The following is a 17,491-nucleotide window of genomic DNA, read 5'->3' on the forward strand; positions in this document are numbered from 1 at the left end:
TTATAGCCTGCAATTTCATATACCATCATATATCAATCGCTGTATATTCAAACTATGCGCTCGTTAGTAAAAAATAATATCATCAGCGAATAGCTTGATTTTAGACATTCCTTCAATAGGTGGCATAATCAGCTCATTATTTCGAATCCTACTTGCCAAGTGCTCAATAAAAAACATAAACGGGAATCAGGGACAGAGGGCACCCCTCTCTGGTGCCACGATTGATATTCACTATCCCCGACCCCTTAGAGTTTACAATAATCTTAGTCTCTGACCCCAAATACAGATTTTTCAACATGCTTAAAAAATGGGATGGAAATCCACATTTCTCTAGAATATAAAGTAATGCTTGCCAATGTACTAAATCAAATGCTTTTTCAGTGTCCATCATTAAAATTGCAGTTTTTACCTCATTTACTGAAAAATAATATAATGCTTGCATAAAAAAAAAATGATTTGCTGCCATAGATCTTTTGTGCAGGAACCCATTCTGATCTTTATGTATCACTACCTGGGCTCCTAAAGCAACCCATTCCGCCCAATGTTTCATAAAAAAGCTTGTAGTCTGTATTTAACAAACTTTTTGGGCGGTACGAGTTGGCATTAATCTAATTTTTATCTTTTTTAAGAAAGCTAACGATTATCTATTCCTTAAAAGAATTTGTGATCTCCATCCCCTCTCTAATTTGATTAAATACTGTTGTTAAGAAAGGAAGCAACTCCTTTGCGAATGTTTTAGAAACTTCAGTTGGGCTATCATCGCTCCCAGTAGCTTTCGCGTTTGACATATTTTTATGGGTACTGACCACCTCACACCGCACAATTTTTTCGGTCAAAGCATTTTTTTGAGACATCGATAGTTGCAACAACAGGAGTGTATCAAAATATTGGTCAAGCCTTGTTCGGGAGACCACCTCAACCTCTTCATACATATGTTTACAATGCCGTAAAAACACCTCATCTATTGCCCCCTCCTCTGATTCCATACCTCTGGTCTTGGGATTGTCTATTTTATTTATAACCTGTCTATTCTTTTTGGTTTTGTAGACCAAGCCAAACATTTCCCAATCTGTTGATTTTCCTCATATAACTTTGGCTTAAATACTTTTTCTCCCGCAATTTCTTCTACCAAAAATAAATCTTTAAGGTCTTGTTTTCCTCTATCCAGCTGCTCTTTCTTTTCTAGGTGCTCTGCTAAGGCTGTAGGTTTACTCTTAGTTGCCAAAAATTATTTTATGGCCTTCTCAACTACTGATTGAAGTGCCTGAGTTCTTCTAAGACGATGTTTAGTACACATCACTTTATAAGCTAAAACCTGTCCCCTAAACACAGCTTTAATTGACTCCCAAAGCATAAAGTCAAAGGTGGTATTGCAATTTTTTTTTATTCCTTTATAAAGCTCCTCATCTCATACCACTTTGATCTCATTTTTGGAAGCTGATCCATCCTTACTTGGCGGGAAACTAAAGAATGATCAGAAAATTAGTTGGCTACAATTTCCACAGACCCCTATTTTGCTGTATTTGACATAAGAAAAGAATCTAATCGAGAGTCCGATCCAAATCTATTAGAGTATATTGTAAAGGTTCAGGGTGATCCAGCTGCCATGGGGCGTCTAACCTAAAATCCTGCTTCATTATTCTCATCAACTAGTCTGTTTTTGGTTTCAGCCTTTTTTGAGGTGTCTTTCTTTAAGCCTTGTATATAATTAAAGTCTCCTCCCATTTTTGTCATCCCCTCTCCTTCATAGCCATTTTATAGATTTGCTCCAATGATTGGGGCTCATCCATCACAAGGCCATAAAACATTCATAAAGTTGACCATCCTATCCTAATTTGAGCCTTCACCCAGATACATCTGCTGTAGTTATCCATCTTTATATCTTCAATTTTCCACTACACTGAATTTGAAAACAAAATTGCCACACCCCTCATTGCCACCCCTGTTGAGGCGAAATAAACTAGCAGGAACCTTCCTGGTAACCGCATTTTAGGAACGTTACTCTTGAAATGTGTTTCCTGTTAATAGATTACAACAGGACTCGTTGAAGAGAGCCATTTCAGCAATGCACCACATTTATGTCTATTCCCAAGACCATTCACATTGCTCGTAATAACTTTACCATATTGCATCTTTCAATTTTTTAACCACCACATCTCCTGATATCATATACTAAAATATTTACCACTGCTCAATTACATACTATTCATAGCCAACTTCAAACAATTCAGACTCGCTTTTACCCTGCTCTTTTCAACTGCTTCGTTGCCACCACCACGCCCATACCCCACCCCACCCTTGGATACGGGGATTACCCACCTTCCCTCCAAGGTTCCCTACCCTCAAGTGGTGGCCTGTAACTACACCTAAATCTCGTTGTATGTCCTCTTCCCTCATCCTACTGAAACCCTACCAAAACCAATAACTAAACCTGGCAGTGATTGTTCCCTCAATTCTTGCCCCATACATCATACAACATACTTTAAAAAATTCAAGATTTCAACATTTTAGATAGCAAAACCTGGGCTTCTGCGACTGCCACAAACACATGAAATTGACCATTAATAAGAACTTTCAACTTTAATTGCTGAATTACGAGGCTTGCACCCCCAAAAGTTTGAATTCCCTGACCAGCCCTTGAAAAGATTTTAGATGCCGGGCTGCTGTGATTGATACATCCAAGAAAATCCTCATATGAACATTATCTGCTACCAGAAATGTTTTTTTGTGAATCACTGCCATTAAAATCTGCTCTTTAATCTGATAATCCGAAAAATGTACCAAAATTATTTGTGGATATTTCACATTCTGTGGCTGATATGCTGGACTCTATGTGCCCTAATGATTATCAGATTGGGTGGTGCATCTGCTAAAATATACTTCCTAATAAGAGAATCCATCAACTGAGGCACATTCTGAATTGACCCTTGCGTCTCACTCCGCTCCATAATCCCAATAAATCAGAGGTTCGAGCGTCTCACATGATTCTCCATTTCGTCGACCTTACTTTCTAAATAGCAAACCTTTTTTTGCTCAGCCAGAACATCTTTATTGTAAGACCCCACTTTATCTCCAAGGTCAGTGATTCTTTGTTCTGCCTTTCGCAGCCTTTTCGGAACTTGCTCAAGATTCTGCTCAATCTTAGTCAACCTTTGCTGTAGCATTTTGATCTTCTGTGCCTGTTGCTGATTTAGCTCATGAATTTCTGCTAAAATTGTCGCAAACAGTGACTTTACAGACTCCGTCTGTAATGTGGAGGTCCAGTTAGTAGTTCCTTTACTACAATCAGAAGACTCAACCATAAGCAGAGGGCCACCTTGACCCTTAATGACTAAAGAGTTCTCTCCCAAATTGGCACTCTCAGCCTGGATCACTCTCTTCCCTTGGTAGACTGAAATTTGAGGATCGTCCTCTATTTTCTCAGTGCTGTCTCTCTGTCGAGTATTGACATTTCTTCTTTGACACCCCCTTTGCTGAATTGCTGTTTACGTTTCTTCTCCCTGTCCAACTGGCTGCATGCTGCCTTCTGGAACACTATGTACTCCTTGGCCTTAGCTAATAGGCCAGCACTAGGAACAGAAGTGGAATCTACTCCTCCAGCTGAGTTTCCCTCTTTCCTCGGCTGTCGAACTCCTGTGGATGCCTCCTTGTGTCCTTCTGCCCACTCAGTAATTAGCTGCATTATTGACAAAAGGCTAGCAGATGGTGAAGTTGGGGTAACATTAATTGAAGATTGGTCTGCCTGCTTCGATTTATACTGATTAGCCTCATGGCTGGGAGATAGATGTTTCTCCACCATTTCACAGCCATCTTTCTGCCCCATGTTCCTGCTGGCATTGCGGCCAAGCAACTTTGCATGGTCCGTCGCTTTAACTTCTGGGTTGGAGACGTATTTTGGCCAGTAGCTGGTAACTTTAAATGATGCTGCCTCATGCTAACGCTGAAACCCACTATATCCCTTAGACCGAGCCCTCCACCACGATTCCTCGTGCCCGACGCTTGCTTATCTTAGAATATCGGAAGCCTGCCAGCCACTCGCAGGTCACTCTGTCTGCTCTCCCCATCCGCTGGTCCAGCTTCTCTTTTCAGTTGAGTGGCTCTACCCAGCCAGTCAGTCTGAGTCAGACCTGCCCTTTTAACTTTGATTTCGCCACCAACTCGTCTTCACTGCGGCGTTGAATGTTCCGATGAAGATGCCAGAATCACAGAAACGCCAAAGAAGCTAGCAGCCATACTCGAGCAGCTCACTCAGCCTGAGCCAGCGAGCTTGCGCACGACATATGTAAGGAGGAGGGACCACAGTGAACGAACACTAACAGCAAGCCATGTGGGCGCCGCCTGCTGCTTCACTCACTAACCACCGCCTGGGGCTGATTGAAGAGTTATACCTCTGTAGTTTGCACAGTTACTTAAGTCACCTTTCATGGGGGTCTTGATGAGATATCCCTCCTTCCAGTGTGATGACACATTTTCCTTTTCCCACATCCAGCCAAACTTGAGTTATAGCATGTCTACTGATGCTTCAATGTCTGCCTTCAGCGCCTCTGCAGGAATGTAGTCAGGTCCTGCTGCCTTCCCATTTCGCTGATGTTTGATGGTTTGCCGTATTTCTTTCTTGGGTGGTCTGCTGAAGTCCTTTGGCAAGTCCTTGTCAGCCGGCTGCATGTCTGGTGGAGACTGCGGCACAGGCTGGTTCAGGAGTTCTTCAAAGTGCTCCACCCATCTTCGTTGTTGGCCTTCATTACCCATGATTGTCTTCCAAGCTTTGTCTTTAACAGGTCTTTATAGCTTCCTGTATCTGCCTGAGAGTTTTCCTTGTTATGTCGTAGAGTTCTTTCAAGTTTCCATGGCTTGCTGCTTCCTGGGCTTCTGTGGCAAGGCTGTCGATGAATCTTCGCTTGTCTGCTCTTTGCTTCTCTTTGTTGTTTCCTTGTTGGTTTTGGTGTATTCGCCTTGAACTTTGACTTTTTCTGCTCTTGTTCAGCTGATGTGGACTGTAGCCTTATTTTTCTTTCTCTCTTGGATTTTTTGGAGAATCTCAGTGGTGATCCATTCTTTATGCTGGTGTTTCTTGGTACACAGTACTTTCAGGCAGGTTGATGTCACTGTTTCTTTGATCTTCTCATCACTGATTTTCTACTGGGTCTCTGTCATCCTCTAGTTCTTGCAGGACTTGAAACTTGTTACTGAGGGTGACTGAATATTCACTCAGTTTCTGTGTATGTTTGAGAAGGGTGGTGTTATATCGCTGGCATTGGTTTGTCGGTTCTATCCATGCTTTCTTCAGCTTTAGCCTGGCCAAGGCAAGGTGATAGTCTGACGCCACGTCTGCTCCTCTCACCACTCACATCCTATAGGGACCTTCAGTACTTCTTGCCATAGCAGACATGGTCGATCTGATTCTCTGTTGAATGGTCTGATAACACCCATGTTGCCTCATGTATTCTTTTTTGTATGAATACACACCGCCTATTACTAGACTGTTCAGGGCACAGAGATATGCGAGCCTTTCACCATTCTCGTTCATGTCGCCAAGTCCATGGTTGCACGTGACTTCTTCTTAACCAGTGTTGTTGCTTCCAGTCTTGGCATTGAGGTCACCCATCAGTATGGTGATATCTCTCTCAAGGCATTTCTCCAGGATGGACTGGAGTCGGTAAGACTGTTCTTTTTCCTCTTCTTTGCTGTCATTTGTAGGTGTATGGCACTGGATAACATTCATGTTGATCCTCTTTTTCTTCTGGTGGCAGGTTGCTGTGATGATTCTGGAACCATGGGCTTCCCATTCAATCAAAGCTCTGTTGGCTGCTGGCATTAGCATCAGTGCTACTACATGAGTATTTGGGCCGTTCTCTTCCTCGTGTCCAGGATACAGCTGGATTCCTCCTGGAGTCAGTCTTTTCTGTCCGTACTGTGTCCATCTGGTCTCGCTGATGCCAAGCATGGCAAGCTTGTATTTTTTCATCTCCGCTGCCGCTTGGGATGTCTTGTCTGTCTCGTGCATGGTCCTCCCATTCCATGTCTCGATGTTGGTGGTTTTGGTCAAAAGAAGGTTAATCGGCTTTGTGGCTATCAAGGATCTCTGGTTTTCACCAAAAGGTGTCATAGCTCTCCGTGAAGGAGATTCCTCTCTCCCCAAGTGTCAAAATCTCAATCATGATTCCGCATGAACGCCATGGACATGAAGAAGGGTCCGCAACTTCCCTAAATCACCCATTGCACCCAACAAAGTTCAAAGTGACAATGGTAACCCAGGGAAGAAGGGAAACAAAACAAGGAGAGACAAGGGTCCTTGTCGAACCACAGGCTGCAACAAAACCAGGCCAGTACAGGACTTCTAAGCTGTAGATGGGGAGAAGAACAGAGAACAGGTAAGTATGTAGAAATATACACCTGCCCTTCCCATTCCTCTTAAGGTGCTATCTCATACCTTAGGCTTCCCTTCTTCTAGCTCATACAAAAGACGGAAATGGACAGGCAAGTGTCTGGGTCTGGAGGAAGAAACAAGGACTACTTATCAAAAGGAAGATTAATGCATGAAATAGAACAGTAAAAACACATATGCTAATAAACCCACCTTGCTACTAGTTCTGCATAATTCATGTGAATCCAAAAATGAAAGCAAGAAGTAAAAAATTAATGTCACCTTATCTGCAGGTGTGATAAACTAATATTCTTTTTATTTCCCTTGTACCAGGTAGCCGGCTAAACAGAAAGAGTGGATGACCACAGCGTCAGAAACGCTTAATCAGATAAGTATACATAGGGGCACTAAGTATAACAAGTATTGTTAGCGCAAGGCGCTGTTACCGTTATTACAGATATACAGCCTTTTTGTCTTCTTCTGTGTTGGTATAGGCATGAATTAATCCAGGAAGAAATAGTGCCCTCCGAGTGAAGGAAGAACGTGGAACAGGAACGCCGAAGAACAGATGAGGTCCAGGAAGAAGAAAGGCACTGAATCCAACAGGACGCGGTCGAGAAGACCCAACGATCCGAAGGCTCTGCATTCAACAGGACGCGGTCGGAGACCCGACGATCCGAAGACTCTGAATCCAGCAGGACGCGGTCGGAGACCCGACGAACCCAAGACTCTGAATCCAGCAGGATGCAATTGAGGAGGCCCGACGATCCGGAAATGTATCAAAGAACTGGAAGGTAGGTGCACTTCTCCACAGCTAGAACGCGAAGCGTCATTGCTTGGAGACTGCTGCGCTTTGACTCGTTTGGTCGGCCGCCACGCATGGTTGCCCCCATGCGGCAGCTATATTTGTAGTCCGCAGCAGCCCCCAAGATCGGCAACCGTGACTGTACACCTCCCCACAGACTCCCCTCCAGGTTAGGGTTTTTCGGGGTGCCGCCTGTGAAACAGACGCACCGATCGAGGAGCGTGTACCTGACTAGCTGGTTACCAGGTCCGTTCCTCCACACCATAACCCTTCCAATGTATCAAGTACTAGAGTCTGTGTCGTACTCTACGTGAATCGATGATAGCCCCAACCTCAAATTCTGGTTCGTTGTCTACTACCACAGGGGCTGGGATTGGAGGGAGACGCATGCCAGGTGCTACTGGCTTCAAGAGAGAAACATGAAATACCGGATGTATCTTTAAGGAGGCCGGAATTTAAAGCTTCATGGAGACAGGGTTCATCACTTTACATATCTTGTATGGGCCTATATAACGGAGCTTGAATTTGCAAAACCCTCTCGCAGTAAGATTCTTCGTTGATAGCCACACCTCGTCCCCTTGGCTGAAATCAGGTTCTGCGCGTCTGTGGAGATCCGCTTACCTCTTATAGCTTACCTTACCTTTGTCTAAATTTACTTGAGCTGTCCTGTGATTATCTGGTGTCGCTTTTACAAAGTCTACAGCTGCAGGTGTAGAACAGGAGGAAGGAAGTGGGGATATCAGGGTTCGAGGGTGAAATCCGTAAGTACAGAAAAAAGGGGGAAAAGCAGTGGAAGAGTGACAACTGTTGTTATATGAAAACTCAGCAATCCACACCATCTCAGCCCAATCAGAAAGAGAGTTTAAGACTTGGCATCTGATATACTGTTCAGAACACTGATTTACTCTCTCAGTCTGACCATCTGTCTGCGGGTGATGGCTTGGGGATAACCAAAACTTCTATCTGCAATAGGGCTCCTAACCCCCTCCAAAACCTAGAAATGAATTGAGCTCCCCTGTCAGATACCAATACGGAAGGAAGGCCATGTAAGCACACAACATGCTGAACAAACACAGAAGCTAATACTCTAGATGTGGGGAGAGCATTCAACTGAACAAAATGGGCCAGCTTGGTCAATAAATCTACTACAACAAGGAGAGTAGTGTTCCCTTAGGCCGTTCTTGGTAAATCTACTATGAAGTCTAAGGAAACTGTATGCCAGGGACAAGGCGGAGTAGGTAATGGCTGTAATAACCCCAAAGGAGCTTGGTGAGAGGCTTTCCCTTGGGCACACACATGACAAGTCTGAACATAATGCTTAGTGTCCCTCCCCACACTAGGCCACCAAAAGTGTCTCTTTAGCAACTCCATTGTTTTCTTGTACCCTGGGTGTCCAGCAAGAGGATGAGCGTGACTCCACTCTAAGGCCTGTAGCCTCAGTTTGTGGGTGGGAAACACCAAACCCCCTTGAACGTATAACAGATCTTGTGTTTTAGTGACTTCTTGGGTACCGACTGTCTCTTTCATAGCTGCGGACGCTTGTACCTCCTTGACTGTTTTCAGGAAGTCCTCCTCAGAATACAGAGCACCAATAATTCGTTCTCTGGCTTTTATAGGGGGAGGTTCACTTTGTGGTTCTGTGGGTTCATAACCTAAGCGGGATAGGGCATCTGCTTTCCCATTCTGTTTCCCTGCTTGAAATTGTATAAGGAAATCATAATCACTAAAAAACTCACTCCAACGTAATTGTCGCATGGATAGAGCCCTTGTAGATTTCAAGAACTGCAAATTACGGTGATCTGTGAGGACTGTTGTCCTGTGATTGGCCCCAAACAGATACTGCCTCCATTCTTCAAAGACCCTTTTTATGGCCAATTGTTCCTTATCTCCTATAGTGTAATTCATTTCAGCCAGGGCCAGGTTCCGTGAATAATACGCTAAGGGATGAAGACGTCCTGTACTTGGATCTGCCTGAGAGAGAACCCCTCCAACTGCCACCTGAGATGCATCTGCCTCAACTACAAAGGCCATGAAGGATCCGGATGTCTTAGTATGGGTGCTTGTGTGAAGGCTTCCTTCATTTTTACAAAGGACTTGTTTGCCTCAGGGGTCCATTGAAATGTAACCCCTTTTCTAAAGAGCCTAGTTATTTGGGAGGCTAAATCAGAAACATTACTAATAAAACATCTGTAGAAATTGGCAAAGCCAAGGAAATTCTAAGGGGCATATTATCAAGCCAGGCGATAAAATTATCACCGCTTTAGTGGCAGAAAACTGCCGCTAAAACGGCGATAATGGGCTTGATAATATGCTCTATGGAATCCCAATTGAAGCCCATGTTAAATGTGAAGGACGTCTAACATGGGCTTCAATTGGAATTCCATAGAGCATATTATCAAGCCCATTATCGCCGTTTTAGCTGCAGTTTTCTGCCGCTAAAGAGGCGATAATTTTATTGCCTCGCTTGATAATATGCCCCTAGATTTCTTTAACAGACTGTGGCGCTTGCCAACGAGTGATGGCTTCTACCTTCTGTGGTTCCATACTGATTCCCTGGGGGGACACTATGAAGCCAAGGAAGCTTACTTGTTGCGTATGGAAAAAACACCTCTCTAACTTGCAGTACAAATGGTTGTCTCGTAAACGTTCGAGGACCTTCCTGACATGGATTTTGTGTTCTTGCATGGATGGGGAATAAATCAAGAGGTCATCAATGTAAGCAATGACAAACAAGTCCAGCATGTCCTTTAAGACTTCATTTATGAAAAACTGGAAAGCCGAAGGGGCATTACACAGCCCGTAAGGCATCACTAGGTATTCATATAGCCCATACTTGGTACAGAAAGCCGTTTTCCACTCATCTCCTTCCTTGATTCTCACAAGATGGTAGGCCCCTCGCACATCTCACTTGGTGAACACTTGAGCGTTCTTTATCTGATCAAGGAGGAAGGATATCAGTGGTAAGGGATACCTGTTCCTGATGGGAATGGTGTTTAATGCCCTATAGTTGATACAGCATCTAAGGCCCCCTTCCCTTTTCTGTATAAAAAGAGAGATGATGATGCCGGTGACCTGGAGGGACGGATGAACCCAATCCTCAGCATTTCATCCAGGTATTCTTGCAAATACAAGTTCTCTTTTTCTGTTAAAGAGTAAACCCTACTACAGGGTATGCGAGCTCCAGGCAGCAGATCTATCCGACAATCATAAGCCCTGTGGGGTGGAAGGCTAGTGACCTTTTCCACATCAAAAATTTCCCTGAGGTCCTGATAAATGGAAGGTAACGCAGATTTGTCTGTACTGGTGAGTGGAATGACTTTCTCTGGATTGCCTGTGTCACGAACGATATGTTCAATACAGTAGTCGTGGTTAAAAGTTAATGTCTTCGTCTACCAAACAATAAATGGACTATGTTGACATAACTAGGGCAGCCCTAATATATCTGGTAACTGAGGGGATTGTATGAGATCAAATACAATAAGTTCACGATGTTTGTCTTCAATAACTAACGTTAAATCGATATTAGTATGTGTAACGGGACCAGACTTCAGGTTGCTACCGTCAATAGTTGTGACTTCCTCCCAAGAGGATTTAGATACCCAAGGAATTTTTTTGTTCTGAGCCCACTGTAAATCCATGAAGTTACCCGAAGTTCCAGAATCCACCATTAGTTGCACGTCGGCAACCTGGTACCTCCATATCAAACGTGAGGAGAGAAAGAAGTGACGTGGTAAAGAAGCCGGTACTTCCGTTTTGCGAGACAATCAAATCTGAATTACCCGAAGACCTTGTCTCCTGGGACTCCGGGCTCACTAGTTTTCTGAGCTCCCTGTCTGTTTCGGTTTTACGGGACAATCCCTAAGGAAGTGGCCCTGCTTTCCACAATACAAGCACAATTGTTTGTCTCGCTTTCTCTGCCTCTCTTCTTCGCTAAGGGGCCCTCTTATACTCCCTATTTGCATTGATTCAGGTTCTTCAACTGTTCTTTCGGGATCAGGCTTTTTTCCCTATAAGAAAAAACCTGCCCGTCTGATCTGCCCCTTTCTCTTTTCCTCTCACTGATTCTATGGTCCAATTTGACCACCAGGTCAATAAGGGCAGTACAAGATTCAGGAGGGTCAACCACTTGTGCCAACATATCTTTTAAATCTTCTCTCAAACCCCTGTAAAACAAGGTGCTACGCTTCTCCTCGGGCCACCCAGACTCAGCTACTAGTCTATTGAAAGTAGAAATGTATGTGGTTAAATCTCTAGTTCCCAGGTTTAAATTCAAAAGCTCAGTGTCTACTGACTGCGTGAATGTATGTCTGTCAAATAACTTCCTGAGTTCTCTTTTGAAGGCGTTATAGTCCTGTAGCAGGGAATCGTTCCTTTCTATTAACGGAAAGGTCCAATTAGCAGCGGACCCCCCTAAATAGGATATAACAATATAACAAATGCCACCTATGATTGGTCTGTTGGAAAGGAAGCAGCCTTACACATGAAGTGAAGCTGGCACTGACTGATGAAGGCTGCGAATTTAGTAGGATCTCACAAAAAACGCTCAGGGGGGGCCAAGGGAATGGACGGTGGTGCACTGACTTGTATTACTGGGAAACTAGTACCAGGATTCTGAGTCCCTACCCCTGAGTCAGACCTCATACCCCTCTGCATTGCATCCACCTGTGCTGACAGAGCTTGGGTTTCCTTCTGAAGTTTATCCAACATGTGGGCTAAATCTGCTAGAGACACCTGACTCATCTCCATGAAGCTCGGTCGGAAAAATAAATCTTATCTCTGGGCTTCGCGTTCTGTCAAAATGTCAATTATGTTTCCACAGGAATGCCATGGACATGAAGAAGGGTCCACAACTTCCCTATATCACCTATCGCACCCAACAAAGGTCAAAGTGACAATGGTAACCCAGGGAAGAAGGGAAACAAAACAAGGAGAGACAAGGGTCCTTGTCGAACCTCAGATGCAACATAACCAGGCCAGTACAGGACTTCTAAACTGTAGATGGACAGAAGAACAGAGAACAGGTAAGTATTTAGAAAGATACACCTGCACTTCCTATTCCTCTTAAGGTGCTATCTCATACCTTAGGCTTCCCTTCTTCTAGCTCATACAAAAGACGGAAATGGACAGGCAAGTGTCTGGGTCTGGAGGGAGAAACAAGGACTACTTTTCAAAAGGGAGATTAATAATGCATGAAATAGAACAGTAAAAGCACCTATGCTAATAAACCCGCCTTGCTACTAGTTCTGCATAGTTCATGTGAATCCAAAAATGAAAGCAAGGAGTAAAAAAATAATGTCACCTTATCTACAGGTGTGATAAACTAATATTCTTTTTTATTTCCCTTGTACCAGGTAGCCGGCTAAACAGAAAGAGCGGATGACCACAGCGTCAGAAACGCTTAATCAGATAAGTATACATAGGGGCACTAAGTATAACAAGTATTGTCAGCGCGAGGCCCTGTTACCGTCATTACAGATATACAGCCTTTTCGTCTTCTTCTGTGTTATTATAGGCATGCAGTAATCCAGGAAGAAATAGTGCCTCCGAGCGAAGGAGGAACGTGGAACGTGGAACAGGAACGCCGAAGAACAGATGAGGTCCGGGAAGAAGAAAGGCACTGACTCCAACAGGACTCGGTCGAGAAGACCCGACGATCCGAAGACTCTGAATCCAGCAGGACGCGATTGAGGAGGCCCGGAAATGCATCAAAGAACTGGAAGGTAGGTGCACCTCTCCACAGCTAGAACACGAAGCGTCATTGCTCGGAGACTTCTGCGCTTTGACTCGTTTGGTCGCGCGGGGGCATGCGTGCCCCCGTGAGGCGGCCATATTTGTAGTCCGCAGCAGCCCCCGATATCGGCAACCATGACACCAAGGCCAGGATCTCTTTTGATTGACATTTCTGTAGCTAGGATTTGTTTACATGGTAGGGTAGCTAGCCCCACACATAATTCTCCTCCTTTACAGCTGGGCTTGGGACCGGCCATGGTAGGGTTGTGTTTGTGTCCCTCTACTATGCATGTACATGTCCATGTGGATAAATTACTGTCTTTCTATGTCTGTCTCTGTACATGCATTTATTTGTGTATGTTCATATGTGTGTAAGGCTGCTTGCATGTGTGTGTGTGTGTGTGTGTGTGTGTGTGTGTGTGTGTGTGTGTGGTTGTGTGTGTGTGTGTGTGTGTGTGTGTGAGTGTGTGTGTATGTGTGTGTGTGTGTGTGTGTGTGTGTGTGTGTGTGTGTGTGTGTGTGTGTGTGCGTGTGTGTGTGTGTGTGCATGCGTGCGTACAAGAAGATATACAGAGAGAAGGTGCCCGTTTGTAAATTCATGCATGTCATTCTATATGCACATGCTTATCTTTGTAAAACTGTAGCATTTTGTTCAAACATATCAGCAGTACTCAAATGACCAGGTCATAAACTCATTCAGCCTCTCAGCCAGTCTGACACCGAGGCCCGAATCTCTGTTTGCTGTAGTGGTAAGTGACAATACTACCATGGACTGAATCCACTTCTTGGAACAAGATTTACAAACGTTTGGCAAAAACGAAACCCATTACTAAGGTAAGATTACTAGTATATGTTGAGCAAATTCCCAAATTTTTGGATGCTCAATTTTTTTGGGCAGAAGTAAGGGTGCATCTACAATAGTCGTGGGTTTCTTTAAATGCATAAGTGTTTCCCCACAATCAATAAAACAAGTGTGTCAATTCCACATGGGTAAATTCAGTGCAAATATGCATTTTCGCAAGATTCCAGTAGACAGACTCCTCCCCCGCACCACATCAGTTGGTGTTTTCACCTCATTCCCAAACCGGGACTCCTAAATCCTTGCCACTGACTAGGATAAATATGAGTGCACCTGCCGGTGTGAAAGCTACCTGCAAATTGTTGTTGAGTACACACAAAACATACAACTTTTGGGGTGTTGATCAAACATTGCTGACAGATCAATCCATAAATGACCACAGATTCAAAGCCACCACACTGGAAGAATATCCATATTGACTAATCTCATTTATGAAGATGAAAATCTTACATTCTTGACTAAGGAATAAAGAATGTGAATGTATGCTTAGACCCCGGTGTTGATCTTGTATACACACAATCTGTGAGAATCAGCCCCAGTAGGATCTTCCATCCAATCAAACTTCAAGGAGTTTTAAACCATGAAACACTGAACCCACGTTCAGCAAACTTTTCGTGTGTAGAGCATATTTATTCTTCATGAGTATGTTCCAGATTTGGCAACGTTTTGTCGCAAATTTCATAATTTATATGCAAAACCGATCTAGCAAAAACACAAAAATTGACAAGAGTTTCAGCACACCTTTATATACATATGATACACTAAATAGATATTTGGTAGGATCAAACTCATTTAACTTTCACATTAACCAACACAAATCATTACTACACTAAACGATTAGCAATTGTTACTAACTACACAACCAACCAGATACAACCAATCTATGACAAACACACCCCCGTACAAATAGTGTGCCACGGTTAAGTAAGCACTATGGTGGCATACAAAAGGTAGATTATATTATGTGAATGCTGGTATGAGAAAAATTGGATTTTAATTTCCGAAAGAAAATAGCAATATATCCTCAATATTTATCTCCTTCTCCTTCCATTTTTGCAAAATCACCTTTCCACCTTCTAAAACGTAGCTTTTTTTTCTTTTTCTAAATGTTGTGTGTTTTCTTTATCTGCGGTGCATGTACCACCGGCCTTCAGAAAGGAAGATACCTTCTGCCCTGAAGCTATTCTGGAAGTGTTTACATTTTGTGTCTAGGTTGACTGCAGGAAATAGCTAGATCTCGCCTAAGGGGAGGGGGTTGAATAGAGGCATGGGTCCCTTCATGTCTGTTCTGCCCCTAAATGGCAACTCAAACTAGAGCTCCTGTGTGACACGGTATGCTGCCTGTGCCTTGATTCATGGGCGTAACCTGCACTGGTGTGGCAGGTGCAGTGACACCGGGACCCACCAAATCCTGATCAATGTTGTATTTTACAATCCAAACAGCAGCATAGGGCGCATTTCCCTCCTTGCCCTAGGGCCATGCCACACTATCTACCCCACTGCCGTGACTCGAGGAGGAAACCCCTCTTTAACCTCTTCATCCCCAGGTTTTCGTCTCATTCATGTGCAATCATGATATATATATCTGTCACAAGGGCGGGGCTGGGTGGGGCAATATGGTGCGATTGAATTTAATATTATCACAAATCTTCTAGGTGTATGAAGATTGTGATTTTTTGCAGCCTCTGAGAAGGCTTTTTTTTTTTTTTCGTCAGGGCGACCATGAGCAAAGTATGACTTTTGCAACTATTTATGTCACCTGTATCCTTGGACAGTATTAAAAAATGGTTTTCCTTATATGCACTTCGCGGAAAAGAATACCTCCTTGATAGTGTCCCTTTGGACACAAAAAGAAGTTTGTGCCAGGATCATCATCAGACTAACAACTGGTGTGAAATACTGCACTTTTTCCAGCACAAAACTCTCCAGGTAAAAAACTATGGGAATTTGTTTGGGGAAACCCCACAACATTCTGAGTTACCAGGGTAAAACATGTGGTGTTAGTGTATTATCCCATTCCGTGCGGCGAAGTTCAAATGGGGCTATAATACCGCCCCTGGTAAATTCTGCATCCAGCGGTATTTTCAGTATTTACCGGATTACGGCCCGGCACAGCAGGGTGGTCATTAATGTAGCTTTTACTATTCTGTTTCGCTGCAGTTCGTTGTACATAGTAAAGCTCACTTAAAAATAAACTTGCAGAGGAAAACTCTATACATTTTCCAGCACGGAAGTCTGTCGTAAATATGAAAGCATATTTCCTTGTACTACTAATCAATGCCATGCTCAGTTGCATCGTTGATGTGTGGAACAAATAACAGTGATTTGTAACAAGTAAAACCAAATATATGTTTTCATATTTCTTTGTGATTATGTTATATTGCTGTTCCTGTAAAATGGGCGCCATACCTTTTAAATACAGATTATTATAAGGGCATGGCATCACGTCATGTGACGTCACTGCTTGTGGCGTCATTTGTGAATTGCATATGATAATTAGTCTCCCCGATGGGCCCTGATGAAATACAAAATAAATTATAACTGGTCGTTTCTTCTGCTTTGGCATTGGGTACAGGGGTGGCTGAGGAAAGGTGTCAATAGTCCGAGAGCGAGGGAGCGGGGGCGGGGGATTTAAACTTTCGCTCACCTTCGCTCTACGTGACTGATGCCTTAATGAACTCTGTTACGTAGACACACACTTCCCCCCTGCAGGGCATTCGCTGGCCCCCTGTTGATACCACAACAGCGCGCCTTTTGTCCCAGGAGTGTCCCCCTGGCAGAGAGCAGGCCCCGCCCTCTTCCACCGGCACCCAGAGTGACACCTCGGCCCATGCCTCCCTTCTGGCTCAGCTGTGATCAGATAAGGTGGGGGTGTTGGAAGAGTGGGGGCTCCTAGCGGGGGTTCTTGACACATCACAGGGGATTATCCCGCACTCTGTCCCATAACATGCTCCCCTGGGGTCCAGGAGAGATAACGCGGCTTTTTAATCCCCGGAGATTCTAATCCACTTGGAAAATGCCTGTCTTCATAATGGCGGTGACGGGTCCCAGGGGGCTTCCTGCCCCGCGGAAGGAGCCGGCCTCCAACATCACATTTCTAGCTTTGTCTCCAGGAATGCCTTTGCTGTCGGTATCTGACTCTCGGAAACATTTCTCAGCCGATTCCCTCAACTATGCCACCTGGGTACCATTTCCCCGTTTCCAAAATGCTGTGTTTTAAGAAAATGAGAATATTTATGATGTAGGGAAATATTTAAGAGCGATAAAGGTGCAGCCTTTCTGTCTATGTTCCTCAATCCTGACCTGTAGCATTCTGTGCTTGCTCAATTTCTTTAATCCGCATACAGCTCTGCCAATGGCCCTCAATGCTGGCATTCCTGTAATTTATCCGACACGCACAGCTCGGTCGGTGCATCTCAATTCGCACCTCCGGAATTCCCTGACAATCTACTGCTTTAGCCACATAGCTCTGCCAATGCACCTCGGCCTGAGCCCGCAGCATTCCTTGTTGTTTAAGTATTCGACTCATTTACAGCTCTGTCAATGCCCTTCAACCCTGTACTTCACCGGTCATTACTGTTCCAGTACTTTAATCCACACACAGGTCTGCCAGTGAACCCTAGCATCGGCCTGCAGTGGTACATGCTGGCCCAGTACTGTAACCCAGATACATCCAGGTGGACGCATCTCAAGCCTGGCCCGCATCACTGCTTGTTATTCTGGTGTGTTAGTT

This window comes from Triturus cristatus, chromosome 11 (genome assembly GCF_964204655.1).
Source record: "Triturus cristatus chromosome 11, aTriCri1.1, whole genome shotgun sequence".
NCBI classification, from domain to species: domain Eukaryota; kingdom Metazoa; phylum Chordata; class Amphibia; order Caudata; family Salamandridae; genus Triturus; species Triturus cristatus.